A 16,257-nucleotide genomic window follows, 5' to 3' on the forward strand; every position below is an offset into this window, starting at 1 on the left:
ACTAATCTAGGTGCTGGACAGAATTGCTGCCCTTTATTTTACCTATATTTTGCACTTAATACCCTCCACTAGATACTGCTATTAATATTGATATTTATAGTTTAATTATATATCAGTTTCCTTTTGTGATTATCAATTTCTTTGCTCATAATTGTTATTTTTCTGTACTTTCTATTGGGACTTTTTTCATCTTGAATCATACCTTTGTGATAGTTCTTTTTAAAAAGGGCTTATGAGTAATTTATCTTATCTTTTATTTTCCCATCTTTTTTTCATGGTCGTTCATTTTAGTATCAAACAGAATTCTGAAAGTTGTTTTTTTCAACAAGTTAAAAATATGATTTTATTATCTTCTGATCTTTCTTATTGAAGTAGAAAAGTCTGTTCTCAGTCTCATTATTGTTAATTTGTGGTTGATCTATCTTTTATATGTGGTTGCTTCTAAATTTTTCATTTAGTGTTTGGTAATCTATAGTTTTATGATACATTTATTTCCAGTAAGTAGGCAAAAAGGAAAAACTGTGGCTCCCATTTCATTAAGTAATACTTTTTAACCAGTAGGTTATGAAGCTATAATTCTTTTTAATAATCTAAAATAGTAGAGATCATTTACCTTAAGACTGATTAGATAATACACTTGCTTTACAACAAGAGAAAATATGGCAAGGAAATCTATAATTACATTCTAAACACATCTTTACATATTAAATATTCAATAATTTTTCTTGTATTTTTTAACCTTAAAACACACACACACACACACACACACACACACACACACACACACTCAAATGTTAGCAAAGTTTTATTTAAATGAAAATCCTGAGGCATAGTTCATGAAATAACATTCAGTCAAAACCTCTCTTAAGGGAAATATGGCAACATATAAGGAAAAAATCTAAAAAAAATTTCAAGACAATAATTTTATTCACAGGAATGTTTAAAAAGGTATTTTTGGCCAGGCATGTGGCACAAGCTTGTAATTGCGGCATTCAGGAGGCAGAGATCGGCTGTTTACAGTTCTTAGACAGCCTCAGCTACTTAGCAAGGCCCTTCACAACTCAGTGAGACCCTGTTACAAAAATAAAAAAGACAAAACAAAAAAGTCTAGGGGTATAGCTTGGAGGTACAATCGTTTCCATCCCCAGTACCACAAAAGATATATATATATATAATATATATAAATAAATAAATATATAAATATATATAATATATATATTATATAATATAATATATATTATATATATAATTTTTAGTAATATACAAAATATATTAATTTCATGTAGCATGCTTAAAACTTACAGTCAAACTTTATGATCAAGCCCCTATGTAGCTATTACTGTAATGTTTCTAAGGAAAATCAGATGAAATTAGATAAGTCATTTTAAAATATTGTTTACAAAACAATATGCTAAAAGATGAATATGATCAAAATTAATTAATTAAGCTCTTTGATAAATGATAAATCATAATCTAAGAAGTGAATAATATATATATATATATACTTTTAGTTGTAGTATCTTGATATCAACATTCTGATTAATTTTAGTTATTCTTTAATTTTCTGGAGCTTCTAAACTTAGAAATTATCTTTATGAAGAAATGCAAGAAACATAATAATAAATATAAGCTAGTTTATCATAATATTTGGCATAAATTATTATTATTATTATTTTTCAAAGGCAATTTTTTTATTCTTTATTTTGAAACAGGGTCTTACTAAGTTGCAGAAAACCTCACTAAATAACTGAGGCTGTCCACAAACCACTATTTTTCTGTCTCAGCCTCCCAAAAGCTAGGATTACAAGCATGTACCACCATGCCTGGCTATAAATTATTAGTAATGTATCAAAGCAGCAATAAAATATAGAAAAATAAGTAAGATACTTATATTTTAGAGAAGTATAAAAGACTGAAATTCTGAGCATTAACATATACCAAACACAGATATGAACATTTTAATGAATTTGCTTACACAAAACTTTAAATACCTTGTATAGATATCTTAAACTAAGTCAAAATATAAATGGCAGGTCAAAACAAAACAAAACAAAACAGAACAAACATGGTGACCATATGACAGCAAGAAGGAAAAATCAACATAAATGTGTCTTACAAGCCACGCATGGTGTTTCATGCTTGTAATCGCAACATTTGAGAGACTGAGAGGAGGATCAGGGTTCATGACCAGCCTCAGCTACTTAGACCTTTTGTAACTGAGTACTTGGAAGGCTGACACAGAAGGATCACATGTTCACAGCCAGCCTCAGCTACTTAGTGAGACACTCTGCAACTTAGTGAGTCTCTGTTTACAAATAAAGAATAAAAATAGGGCTGAGGGGTGTATCTTAGTGGTAGAAAGCCCCTGAGTTCAATCCCCAGTAACCGCAAAAAGAGAAAAAAAATTAAAAATTTCTTCTTTTAATATGGTAAAGATTCAAATGTTCATTATACACTATTCAAGATTTTTCTGCACTGAATCTTTGGCATACATAAAATATGGCATCGCTTCCTAAGCTAAATATAAAACACCTGACTTTATTAAGTGCCTTGTTCTTTCATAAAACATATTATCACTGATTGGTGTGCTTGCACACTTCTGTAGTATAATGGAATGCTGTAATGGTTTGGATTTGTAATGTTCCCTAAGACCTAACAGAGAGTAAGCAGCCAGATTGGAGGTAGGGCTTAGTTGCTGAGAAGGGTGCCCTGCAGATGTGTACTTGGGGATTGTACTTGGGGATTGCTTCTGGCCTTCGTGATGTGAGATCATGGCCTTGATTTTTTTTTCTCTCTCTCTGCTTTCTACTGCCCTGGCCTGAACTCCACAGACCTAGCCTAACACGAATGGAAACTCTGAGATCTCCAAAAATTGCATGTAAATAAATCTTTCTTCCTCTCAATTGCTTGTGGTCAGACTTATTGCGTCATAGCAGTGAGAATGTTGACTGAAACAACTTATTAGTCCATTCTGTGTTTCTATAATTAAACATCTAAAGCTGAGTATCTGATAAAGAAAAAAGGATTATTGAGCTCCCACTCCTGGAGGTTTCAGAGCATTGGCATCAACATCCTCTATGTTCTAATGAGCGCCTCATGGTGGGTGGCATCACAATGGAAGGAGAAGCCCATGGGGAAAGATGACATGGTTATATAGGAAGCCAGAGCATGAATAGGATCAAGCTTTCTTTTTATTTTTTTTATAACAACCTACTTTCTCATTACTTCCCATGGGAATGCAGTCAATCAAGAAAATCATTAATTCCTTTTTAAGACCTAATCACCTCCTACTAAGCCCTCTCTCTTCAAGAAAGATTCCACCATAATAATGCTACTACCCTGGAGATGAAGCCTGTAACACATGAACCTCTGGGTAACAAACTATATTCAAACCTAAGCAAGAAAAATATGTAATTTCCTTTTAATCATATAATTTCTCCCAGAAAACTTGCATTTGGTAGCACCAGATAGCCAAGAGCACAGTAAAAAAGAATTACCCATGTTATCTATAAAATTATTATTTCATCTGTTTACCCCTGTGATTGCAAATCAGAAGTCAGCTAACAAGAAATTTAAGTTTTTCATAAACATCATGCATTATTCTGGAGCAGGTAACCACACACTACACTAGGATAAAAACTGGATGTATCTTTTAGATATAACTCTTGTTGACTTTGATCTTTTATTTTCCTGTTGTCTGCTTCATGAGGTATACGAAAATTAATTATTAACCTATTTTCTCAAGAGTGACCATAGAATGACTTTTTCCCTAAAACTGTTAGTTTGGAAATCATGCAGCTGTTTTGTTTTATTTTCTAATTTATTTATTTATTGTACATTTATTTGTGCATTATAGTGTCAAAAAGTGTTGTACATGTATGCCACTATCAACATGATTTGTATTATGATGTGAGAGGCTGTTTTACATTCTGAGAATAAATAGAAACAAAATAAATTTTTTAAATTTTTAATTATATTGAAATCTAAGGATAAAAGAAGTTTATTCTAAAAGTGATCTAATTGCTAAGACTAATAATATTAGCCATACCAAAACCCATGTTCTTTATATTTTTGAGTATTTTGCTATTTTGTGGTTGCCTTTGCTGTTTAAAAACTTTATTTGAATAGAACCCTGGTAAATTTGTCCTCTTGCTAAGAAAAAATGCAGATTCAACGAGTTGCTCTAGTACAACAAGTACCTTGTAGATTCTAATTTTTTTTCTTCTAGCATAATAACAGATAATGGAGAGAAGTGTTGATATATTTCTGTACCAAATTAGATTCTAGAAATTAAACTCATTTCATGTTTGATAAGTAAGATAATTGGGATAATTATGTATCGTATGACTATCCATAAAGTAGTAAAATTGTTGTGGGTAGGAAAAGTCCTCTTGCATTTGAATTGGGTTCACTAGTTACTACAGATTTCTCGACTTGTATTCCATCTCTTTGAAAATTATTCTTCATTCTCACTCTTCTGATTGATTATTTTCAGTCCTATGGGCCTCTCTGATTCCTTTGTGTGATTGCTTTGGATGCAAATACTTCAATGATCTTTTTTTTACAAAGGACTTCTCATACTTTTCTAATACTTGAGGCTTTCCTCTTCTGCTCTTCTGAGAATTACAGTTCAGTGTTCCTTTCTCAACGCTTTGTTTTTAGCCTTTCAACACAAAGGGTAGTCTGATAAGAAGCTAGTGATAGAGATTTTCCTAACTTAATTATTAATATTAATTAAAAAGTAAATTTAGTTAATTACTGAGCAATTATTTATGTACCAGAAATGATTTTAAGCAATTTACATGCGCTCTCTCATTTAATATCCACACACAAATTCTACTGTTTGCTTTGTTTGGAGGAAGAAACTAAGACCCAGACTTACCAATCACTTGCTTAAGTCAATACAATTTAGAAGTCTTGGAGCTGGGATTATAATTATTATTATTTTTTTTTATAATTATGGACCACTAACTGGTGGTTCTCAAAGACCCCAGATGTATTGAATCAGAAATTTTGGAGGTATGGCCCAGAAAGTTGTGTCCCCAGAATTCTGATGCAAGTTCAGATGTTGAGACCTACTACACTGATTTAATGTTTTTAACCCAGAGCTGGATGGATATAAATGAATACCAGAGATGTACTTGAATATACAAGACTAGTGAGTTATGTTATGATTGCTCGTAATATTTACATTTTGTTAAACAGATTTACAATTCACATCAGTGATTAATAAGTGAGTTTCCATTCATTAAGAACTTTCACTGTTTAAGAAATAGGGCAGAAATATGGGACATTGCCCCATTCCTCAAAGAACTTGCAATATAATTATGGAGATAAGAAAAATTCTAAAGAGGAGATCACTGACATCATCACCTCTAGCCTAATGATTTAGAATGTGCGATCTTAAATTGGAAAAACTGAATTTCAGTATCAATTGCCATACTGCTTAGCTGTGGGATGTAAAACTTTTTTGACTATTCAAATATATAGTATCTCAACCTTCCTCAGATAACTTCCTAGGTTATTAGAAGAATTAATTGAGAAAAAAGTGTAATTTGTATAATGTCTAACATATATAAAGCTCCTAATAGATGTTAACTGCTTATCACTACTTCTATTACTATTATTATTATATTACTATTACTATTGTGACTATTATTATTATTAACAATAGTAATATTACTATTAACAATAGACATTTTATATGAAAATATTAATGAACAGAAAAATAAAAGTATTTAGCAGTTGAATAAACTGAAAATCATTGAGTACTGTGGGCTATTTAAGGAAAAAATTTAAAGAAAAGATAGGACTCAAGTTGGATAATCTCCATCTTTATTTCCTTCAAATGAAAAGAAAGGAGTTGGCAAAAATAAAGGGATTTTTTAGTAAATGAATTAGCTAAATAAATTTGTTAGGCCAACAAATTTTTGAGGGAAAATGGGTAATGACGGAGAAAGTCTCAGATTTAAGGTTAATATGTATAGATGTTATCTTGCTATCAACTGAAATTCAGCTCTACTAAAGATAAATTTCACATGTTACCTAAACATGCTTTAGCAAAATGAGAATATGAAAATATTCAAGTAGTAGCCATTCACAAGGAACCAGTCATCTCCCAGTTATACTGAATTTCTTTTAATCTTCCAAGTGCCATGCCCAAAGTGCACAGAACAGAAAGACTGGGGGGTGGGGAGGATGAAAAGACTGTTAGGCAGGTAAAGCTTCAACAATGCTGGCTAATGCATTTTTAAGAGGTTAATATCACAGCAGGATCTCGGTGGGCTGAACCTTGAGCGTGAGAAACAGATCAAGCGATAATGGGAAATGGAATTTTTCAGGAGGGATCTGCACCAGATTGCACTCTCGTGACCCATTTGATTTTATAAATTCCATTAATAATTCTAGCTGTACATTTTTCAACCTTTTATCCTTAGGGCTTAGCCAAAATTAAGTCAACTAACAACTACATTAACAATAAGCAAGAGAATAGAATTGTGTTTACAGTGGTTCCAAAGAGCCTTTCCAAGCAGATTCACCGGTAAGAACAAATCCTCTTAGCTATTGTTGGCTTTGATAATATTTATGCAGTGCATAATTCTCTGCTTCTCAATTAACCCGCTCACTGACTACATAGGCACTTGCGCTATGGCACCAATGAGATTTAAACTAGAAGTTTTCTAATTAAAACAAAAAACACCTTCTAATTGAAAAAGTATAACTTTTTATATTCTTAAAATGATAAAAATATTACTTTAAAATACACATTGTAATCTACAAACTTCAAACTCTGACTCCATCATTAATATCTGTGGTGTTTAGTAAGTAGGCTACTTTTCTTCATCTGCTTTTCTCCTCTTTTTTTAAAAAAGTAAGATCTCGAATATATTTATATTATATGGTATAATTTTAGAAGTTATGATTTGGAGGATAAATAGATTATTAGTGTGTGTGTTGCTGGATACTGAACCCAGGGTCATTCTACTTCTGAGCTATATCCCTAGCCCTTTTATTTTATTTTATTTTATTATTTTATTTGAAACAGGGTCTCACTAGGTTGTTGAGAGTCCTGTTAAATTGCTAAGGCTGGTCTTGAACCTGCAATCTGCCTGTCTCAGCCTCCCTAGTACTGGCATTACAAGTGTAAAACACCATGCCTAGCTTTAAATAGGTTATTTCTAAGATAAAGTATTTTAGGCTGTATGACCATCATTCATTAAAAAAAAAAAAAACCTGCATTTGAGATGACAAGAGAGGAAGGAGAAGGAAAAGGAGGAGAGGGGGGGGGGGCATAACATGGTGGAAATCAGTGAACGAGCTTTCTACAACAAAAGAGTGACTTCATACATTTATAAACCTATTTATTTGCTCTTATAGTACCAGATTTACAGATTGTGCATTATCACCTTTTAACAAGTTGATTACATGAACCTAGTGTATCTACTAAATGAATAAAACAAAGAGAGACATTTTCATCTAAAGCTGGTGATTACTTTCCCTCATTTTAAGACTTCATAATGACTATTTCTCAATGCATTATATTGAATTTAAATCCCAGTGCTACCATACAATGGTTCCATAACTAAGAAGTAGGTAATGGTTTCCGCATAAACACTAGTTTCCTTACATGTTTAATGAAGGAGAGTATAGTATTCCTTATGGAGTTGCCTTAGAATTAGAGTGAAAATATTTGTGAAAACAGCTAGGAGAGGCAGTCATTAATGCCAGGTACCACTAGCTGGTTGGTCGGATATATTTAGTTACATGCATAGGGATTTACATGTCAGGACACATTTTTCTCAGTTTTTGTTTTTAATTTTAGTTTGTTTGTTGAGATCTATCAAGAGATAATAATACTCCAAGCATCTCTTATGTCTCTGCATGCCCTCTGAGCAAGGGGCAGGTTCCTTTTCTGTCTACGATGTCTCCCTTTGGGGTATAGTTTGGACAGGCTTGCACGTTACCCTCTTGAAATACTGAGGCCCTGGAGTTGTAGGTTGATTCTCAGCTACATCACAAACCCACCGCATGTGTAAAATAAAGTTGGACTGCTCTGTACTGCTTTGGGGGTTTAGGTGTGGGAAAGGGAAATTCATAGGAACATGAAGTTCATAAGACCTGCTGTATCTGGAGTCACCCTAGCCTTCTGCCAGCCTCTATGAACTGATAGGAAGCTACCTGGTAAGCTGCTGGCAGGCTAACACCTTAGGACCTTCCAGTTCTTGGCAAGGACTAGCTAATCTACAAAGAAGGCATTCTAACCTGTTGAGAAAAATTATGTAAAAACAGGTATGGTGGTGCTTACCTGTAATACCAATACTTGTACTTGGGAGGCTGAAACAGGCGAATCTCAGGTTCAAAGTTAACCTTAGGAGCTTAGTAAAGTCCTCAAGAGCTTAGTGAGAACTTGTTTAGAAATAAATAATAAAATAAGGCTGGAGGTATAGCTCAGAGGTAGAGCATCCGCTGGGCTCAATCTCTATTACCATTCATGTCCTCCCCAAAAGTAAAGCCTGTTTAAATTTCTTTTCACAGGAACAAGAATAAAATCAGGGGCTCAGTTTATTTCTGTTAAGCTCATTCTTTGGATGTAAATGTTTTGTTAGTGATTGGATGAAAGAGCTTTGTTCTCATAGCTTGGGGAATTGGTTTGCCCGAGAGTATAATGGAAGATTGAGGGACTTAACCATCAGATTAGTAACTAGTAATGTCAATCTTTAAAACAAACAAACAAACAAACAAACAAACAAACACTGGAAAACAATATGGAATCTTGAAAGTGGACAGTTATTTACACTTGGTGTGTAGAGAATTGAACAGAATGAATCTTTACCAGAAAGGTTAGGCAAGATCTAGAATGTGAGAGCAGGATTGGATGATAATAAATATCATCCAGCCCAAAGTCAGAGTGACTGGGTATTTCCTCAAGGTCACATTGTGCAGCTGAGACACACGGATCTCATAACTTCAAGGCCAGCATATTATTTCTCTCCATCCGACATTCAAAAGTGTAACAGCAATGTCCACTGAGTGATTCTACAGTCACAGTTGCCGTGATTTGGGGGAAAATAAATCTGAGATTGTTTCTCTTTTTCATTCATTGTTTCTTTCCTTCATTTTAGTATTACACTTAAATTGTTCTTCTCCCATGCAATTGTGTTACAGTGCATGCAATATAAGAAATTTTGATATATATATATAATTATAAAATTATATATCAATTGATAAATTATAAATTTGATATATATAAAATTATAAAATATATATATATAATTATAAAAATATATATATAATTACTGTTTTCCACTTCAGCTAATTTATAAGGCTTCTATTCTGTTATAATAGTTATATGTGAAATCATTCATATCCAACAGCATGAAAGAGTTCTGCTTATAAAAAAAAAGCAGCAAGACAGTTTAGTGTCAATTATATTTGAAATTTGGAGCTTAGTTAGATGTTTTGTGTAAGTCTTTTCTCGGTACTCCCCATACTCTATAATGGCGGATATGTCTGTCATTTCCATTCACTGATAGGTACCTATTTCCATATCTAACAATATCTGCATATGGATGCTTCACCCTTCCTTCCTTCTTTCCTTTCTTCCTTTCATTTCTTGAGACAGTTATTGTGCCAGGTTTTGTGAATCCAGGGGAAATAATCATGACAAATAAGTAGGTAATGCAGAAAACATCATGATCCCATCAGAGTAACCATTATCCTTGGGCATAAGGGGCCTGTGTGTTGAGTCCTGGCCTTCGAGGAAGTTGGGTATATCACAGGCTTCCACCTGTCATTCATTAAAGAGCACAGCACCACCTGGTCACTCACAATCTACCATTCAGGTTCAGCATAGGGCAATATATAATCGTAAAACATATGCCTTCATATCAACACTGTTTATACTCAAGGGAAATATTTTTAACATTTTTGCCCTATCTTATTTTAATTAAAGGCTGCTGTATCTGAGCTCAGTGCTACGGAAAGACCTGAGCAGTTTGAATGGGCTCAGAAAAGAGAATAATATAGATTTGCTTGTAAAACGACCATGAAGATTCCCACATAGTGGAATCTATTTTTCTAGAGTTGAATAAATATCTATTTTTTCTTATTCCCTTTTGTAATTCTAGAAGTGCACAGGCATTGTTGCAATTTGCCTGTAATTTTTACGTAGCAGCCAAGTAACATTTTTCAGTATAGAATAATTCATATCACTAGTAAGTGTATATATTCACGTCTGGAAAAAACATATGTGAAGTATGACCCCTGTTCTTAACATTACCAACCAGAATGCTCCTGATAGTCCAGAAAGTTAAAATGCAAGTAGTTTCATTAACATATCCATATGTTTGATTTAACTTTTAAAAATGCCACATGGAGCCACTTGTGGTGGCTCACACTTGTAATCCCTGCGCTTCGGAGGCAGAGACAGGAGGATTGGACAGGTTTGAAGCCAGCTGTGCTGGCTTAAGAGACCCTCTTTCTAAATAAAAAAAAAAAAAAAAGTATAAAATAGGTCTGGAAGTGTAGCCCGGAGGAAAAAGGGTTTCCAGGAAACCCAGTACCACCCCAAAAAAAAAAAAAGCCACATGGAATTATCTTTCTAGAAATATGATGTAAATAATATTTGCATAATTAAATTGACAGGCTAATATAAATTTGAATATATAATATGAAATGTCTTAGAGAAAAACAATGATGCTTTCAGAATAAATACCTTTATTTACTTTCATGTACATTTTTATAAAATTATGCCTAATGTATACTTTGTAAACAATTATGATTTTTAATTATTTTGAACATTGAAAATGAGTACAAAAGTTGTCAGAGAAATGTGAAGTCCAAAAATTCAACAGAAGAAGGAGGCATAGTGGCACACACCTGTAATTCCAGCACTTGAGAGACTGAGACAGAAGGATCTCAGGTTCAAAGACAACCTCAGCAATTAGTGAGACTCTCATCAACCTAGCAAGACCTCGTTCCAAAATAAAAATAAAATATGGAAAGGGCATATCTAGGAGGTAGAATGACCCTGCATTCAACCCCCAGCACCACACACATAAAATCAATAAATTAATTAAATAAATAAAAAATGCAGCAGAGGAAAAATTGAAGAAGAAAATAATTGAGGTTCAGAGAGGCCGTCTCTTTAAATTTTTAAAACTTGAGACAACAAAAAGGAGCATATTTTTGTGAAGTGTGACCCACTTAAAGTTTGCAACCAGGACATGATAAATTATTTATTAATGAATATTTAATTACTTAATTACTGATTAAAAAACACTGGAAATCAAGCAAAACACATAATTTTATGAAATCTACTGCTTGAATAGGTCACATGAAAGCTTTCTAACTTTACATTCTTTACCAGTTAAAGATTTAATTACCCATAAAAACAATGAATATGTGTGTGTACTTCTATTTGAATGTTATTTGCTCATATTTGCATTAACAGTCTCTGGGAGGGCCCCATGATGAACTGTGAAGACAGCTGTCTCTGAGACAGGAGTTAGGAAGGTAGGTGAGTAAGCAGGGTGCTCTTTGTACTTCTTGAACACTGTGTATGTGTTATCTGCTTAAAAAATTTGATTTACATTAACTTTTAAGTGATCTCAATTAGAAGCGAGAAATTTTTTCTCAGATCATATTAATCAGTTTATATGTATTGTTAGTACTTTTATAATTTGATACGATAGTTATTCATTTCATACAACATCTAAATAATGGGAAGGCATTTACCAAGCATGCCAGGAGCAAGAGCAGTGTAATAGGCACTCCTAGAGGTCGAGTTATAGAAAGGGCCCTACAGTGCAGCAATTAAGGTGACCAATCAGAGGGGATGAGATGGGGGAGGATGGAACCTCTTTAAAACTCAGGAGGTACATAAACAAATGTATCGAAGAAAATCACCAATCAAGCATGGGATCGAGGGAGGGGGAGGGAATGGGATGGGGATTGGATGAGGGCTAATTGGATGATGTGTGCTTGTATATCCTCTCAAGTCTTGTATTCCAATGTGATGTATGATTACAATGCACTAATAAAAAAAGAAAGAATAAAAAGGAAAAAAAAAAGGCACTCCTAGATTACCTACAGCATCCTTCACTGCATCTAAGATAGAGATAAGCCTAAGTGGCCATTCATAAAAAAGTGGATAAAGCCAAAGTGTTGTATGTAGACCCAATGGGGTATTATTCAGCCTTAAAAAAGAAAGAAATCCTGTAATGTATGACAATTGTAGATGAACCTGGAGGACATTACATTAAGTGAAATAAGTCAGACAGAGAACGTCATCTACTACATGTTCTCACTTTCATGTGATCTATCAAAAAAGTAAAATGGTGCTTACTAGAGGCTGGAATGTGGGGAAATTGGGAAGGTGTTGGTGGAAGAGCTCAAGACTTCAGTTAACAGGGATACATTCAAGAGAACTATCATTTGCCATAGTGACTACAGATAATAAAAATGTGTCATATTTGAAAACTGGCAATAGTATATATTTTATTAAGCATTCTCACTACAAGTATACAAATCCTCGAAGTATATGAAAAAGCGTTATGTACTAAATAGAGTGATTGGGTGAATTCACAATATATGCATTTTATCAGAACATCATATTGTCTACCATAAATCTATTACTATATATCAATTAAAAAGTGTGTTATTCACAAATGAATAATCAAAGGCAGACAAAACATAAACGCCACTTAAAAGTTTGCTTTAGTTTTACTGCTTTGGCTTTTCACAAATGTTCTCATTGCATCTTAATTGCTGTTCTGATAGATTATTAAACTAAAAGTATCTTCCCTCACTCAATGCACTTTTCTAATAAAATGTGTCGTTTAGTGCCTATTAAAATTAAACAAGACAATCCCCTGACACCGAGGGCAGAGGGTCTACTGAGGCAATCAGAGTGCAAAGACCATTGCAGTATTATTTGATACTTGTAATAAAATGCTAAAACCGGAACACTAGGAGATAACCTAAGAGAAAAGGCGGGCACAGAGAGCTCAGCTAGGTGAATAAGAGTTCTCCAGGGCAAAAAATGAGGACAGGTAGAAAAATCAGGACAGGATGAGGCTCATGGTAGCCAGGGTTCAATTTACAATTGAAAATCTGGAGAGCAAGGCAGACACAGACCACCTAAGGCTTTACGTTATTTACTAAAGAGTTTTCATTTCACCCAGGGGGCTCAGGGGGACCATTAAGAAGTTTTTAGTAGGCAAGTCACAGTAATCAGGTTTGCATTTTAGAACAACCATTTTACTATGTATGGTGTGTTAAATAGATTGGAATAGGGAGGAAATGGAGGCAGAAAGACTGGGAGACTGTTGGAATTACTTGGGTCAGAATAATTATGGTCTGAAGGGAGGAGGTGGCAGAAGAGGGGGATAGAGATAAATGGATGGAACTAGATAGAATCAATTGTTGATTGTTTAATGTTTGGTTTGGTATATGCAGATTGGTAGACTTCCTACAGGCCAAGGTTGCCATACTTAGCAAAATACAGAATGCCCTGTTCAATTTGAATTTCAGATTAATAGTGAATAATTTGTTTTACATAAATTAAATTTATCCCTCCCAAACCTTTCTTGTTTATTTGAAATTCAAATTGAATAATATGTCCTATATTTAATCTGTCAATCACATTACAGTGAAGTATTGGACACAGTCACCGTATTTTTGCAACCTTCAGGAATTCCTCTATCTTATAATATAGATGTAAGTTTATGTTTCACTTAATACAACTCATAATTTTAAATCAAGAATATCAGATCTAATTATTTGCTTTTATTAGTGTTAAATCTTTTTAAGTTCTTTATATATTCTAAATATTAATCCTCTATCAGAGGAGTATCTGGCAAACATTGGGACAGGCACAGAAATTCACTAGGTGCTATGTATAGGTATGATTGTATCACTATGAATCTCACAGTGATGGAAAATTACAAAGCAACAAGGTATATTAAAAGGAAAAAAATATCCGTTCTCATAGAAGTTGGGTGTAGAATGGTATTTACCAGAGGCTAGAGACCAAGGGTGGGAGGTGAGGAGGGATGAGAAAACTTAGATGATGGGTAACAAGTTATAGCTAGTTGAGGAACAGGAAATCCTGGTGTTGCAAAGTAAGATGACCATAAATTTAAATAAAGTACTCTACATTTTGAAAACACAGAAGAAAGGATTTCAAAAGTTATCACCAGATGAAAGATAAACACACAATGAAATAGGGACATGATATATACATATATCAAAATGTTATATGGCACCATACTAATCTGAAGACTTTTTATGTACCAGTAAGAATAAAATATATACCAAAAAAAAAAAGAAAGCAATTTTAGGATTAATAAAAAGACCAGAGGAAAGGAAAACTAATTGTGTAAAACTAAAATAAATTTGAATAAAAAATTCAATGTACTTGTTTTTGTTCCTCTATAAAACGCATCACTTCTTCCATTTTAGATTTTCATGCAGGAAAGTAAAGAACTATCATAGAATCCAAGTGAAGTGGCACATTGGACTTCCAGTATTTGGAAGGTTGAGATAGTGGGATCCCAGGTTCAGCACCAGGGCATGGTAACTTATCGAGATTCTGTTCGGGGGAAAAAAGAAAAAAATAATAAAACCTAAAAGCCTGGCTGTGTAGCTCAGTGGTATGAAGCCCCTGGAAAGAGGAAGGAGGATGGGGGCGGAGGTAAAGAAAGGAATAGAAGGAAAAGGAATAAGAGAAGGAAGAAGTGGAGGAAGAGGAGGAGGAGGAGGAGGAGGAGGAAGAGGAGGAGGAGGAAGAAGAGGAGGAGGAGGAGGAGGAGGAGGAGGAGGGGGGAGGAGGAGGAGGAGGAGAATGATGAGAAGAATCATCACAGATTTCGGAACAACTAATTTCCGATTCCCCAATGTCAGCATTTTCTTTCTCCATCCCTTGCTTTCAGATTTTTGTTTCCATTTTGTGTGTAGAAATTAGATGCTGAGAGCTAATTTCTGTGATGATCCTATTCTTAATTTTCCTATATATAAACTCATTTAATTTTTAAAACAATTAATGTGGTATGTATTAATTTTATCTCCGCTTTAAGATATCTACTTTCCCAATGTGACTCAGAAAGATGACCAGATTTGCCTAAATTCACAAAGTTTCCACTGCTTCAACTTCAATAGCGTTGGCCATGCACCCTACCAAACGCTCTGTGGAGATGACCTCAGGACCGGAACCTCTCTCTCTCCAGCCTCTTTGGTCAATCTGTAGAACTCTGGAAGTTCACAGTTCTTAGGAAGTTTCTCTGATGTCTCCTTTAAACTAAATGTATTCTTTCTGAAAATTTATAAAGCCAAACTAGAGCTTGTCTTGGTATATAATTACACTACATTGTCTCTGTCTTTTAATTTCTACGTTTTAAGTCCATTGGACGAAACCGTAATTTCAAATTATCCCCAATACAAAACATTTTGATGCTTGAACATCCGTTAATATTTATTTCCACATTACATCAGCTATTCTCTTTAAGCTTTTTAAAAATGGTCCGGTTTTCTTTGTCATTTTTTTTTTACCAGCTTTGAAATAATTAGATATAGATGGTTTTGATTCTACAACATTTGCCAAGGATTTAGTTTGCACATTAGTAGTCATTTCATATGCCTCACGTCCTGTAATTGATATTTGTACTGAAACATTTCTTTGAACATTAAAAGCAGAATTGTGTTTTGAAATCACTTAGATGCTATTGTTAGGACATGCTTAATTTTGTTAAAGCCAAAAAAAAAAATGACTTTTACATTTTAAAGTCCGATCAACATTTTAAAGACTAATTAACACGTAAATGTCCCCCACATGCATGTGTATGTGTGTGTTCACACGCACACACACACACACACACACACACACACACACACACACACACATATATATATATATATATATATATATATATATATATATATATATATATATATATATTCTACATTCTTTTTCAGCAAGAAAGCATTTTCTTCAGGCTGCTGAACTCAATAGACTTTATGTTTCCCTTAAGGCATTTATCATTTTTCCAGCTTGTATTCTTGCTATTTATGCATATTTTTGCCTCCCCTAAGGTTTTTACAGGTAGGAACTGTGTTTAATTCATCTTTATATCTCCCACAGAGCCTGCATACAGCTTTGCATACTGTGAGTACTTGTTAAATGCTGTTTAACCAATAGCAGAGAAAGTAAATTTTGCTTATTTGACCCTTCAGTATAATTTTTTTAATCAAAATGGATAC

General features: G+C 33.7%; 1 protein-coding gene across 1 annotated transcript in view; it reads right to left on the minus strand.

Annotated features, from left to right (window-relative positions):
- Window positions 1-16,257, minus strand: part of LRRTM4 (leucine rich repeat transmembrane neuronal 4) — a gene marked incomplete at both ends in the record, with an annotated part of 764,724 nt that overhangs the window by 602,038 nt on the left and 146,429 nt on the right. The window lies entirely within an intron of this gene.

The sequence above is a fragment of the Muscardinus avellanarius genome, assembly GCF_963383645.1.
Source record: "Muscardinus avellanarius genome assembly, chromosome: 15".
NCBI lineage: Eukaryota > Metazoa > Chordata > Mammalia > Rodentia > Gliridae > Muscardinus > Muscardinus avellanarius.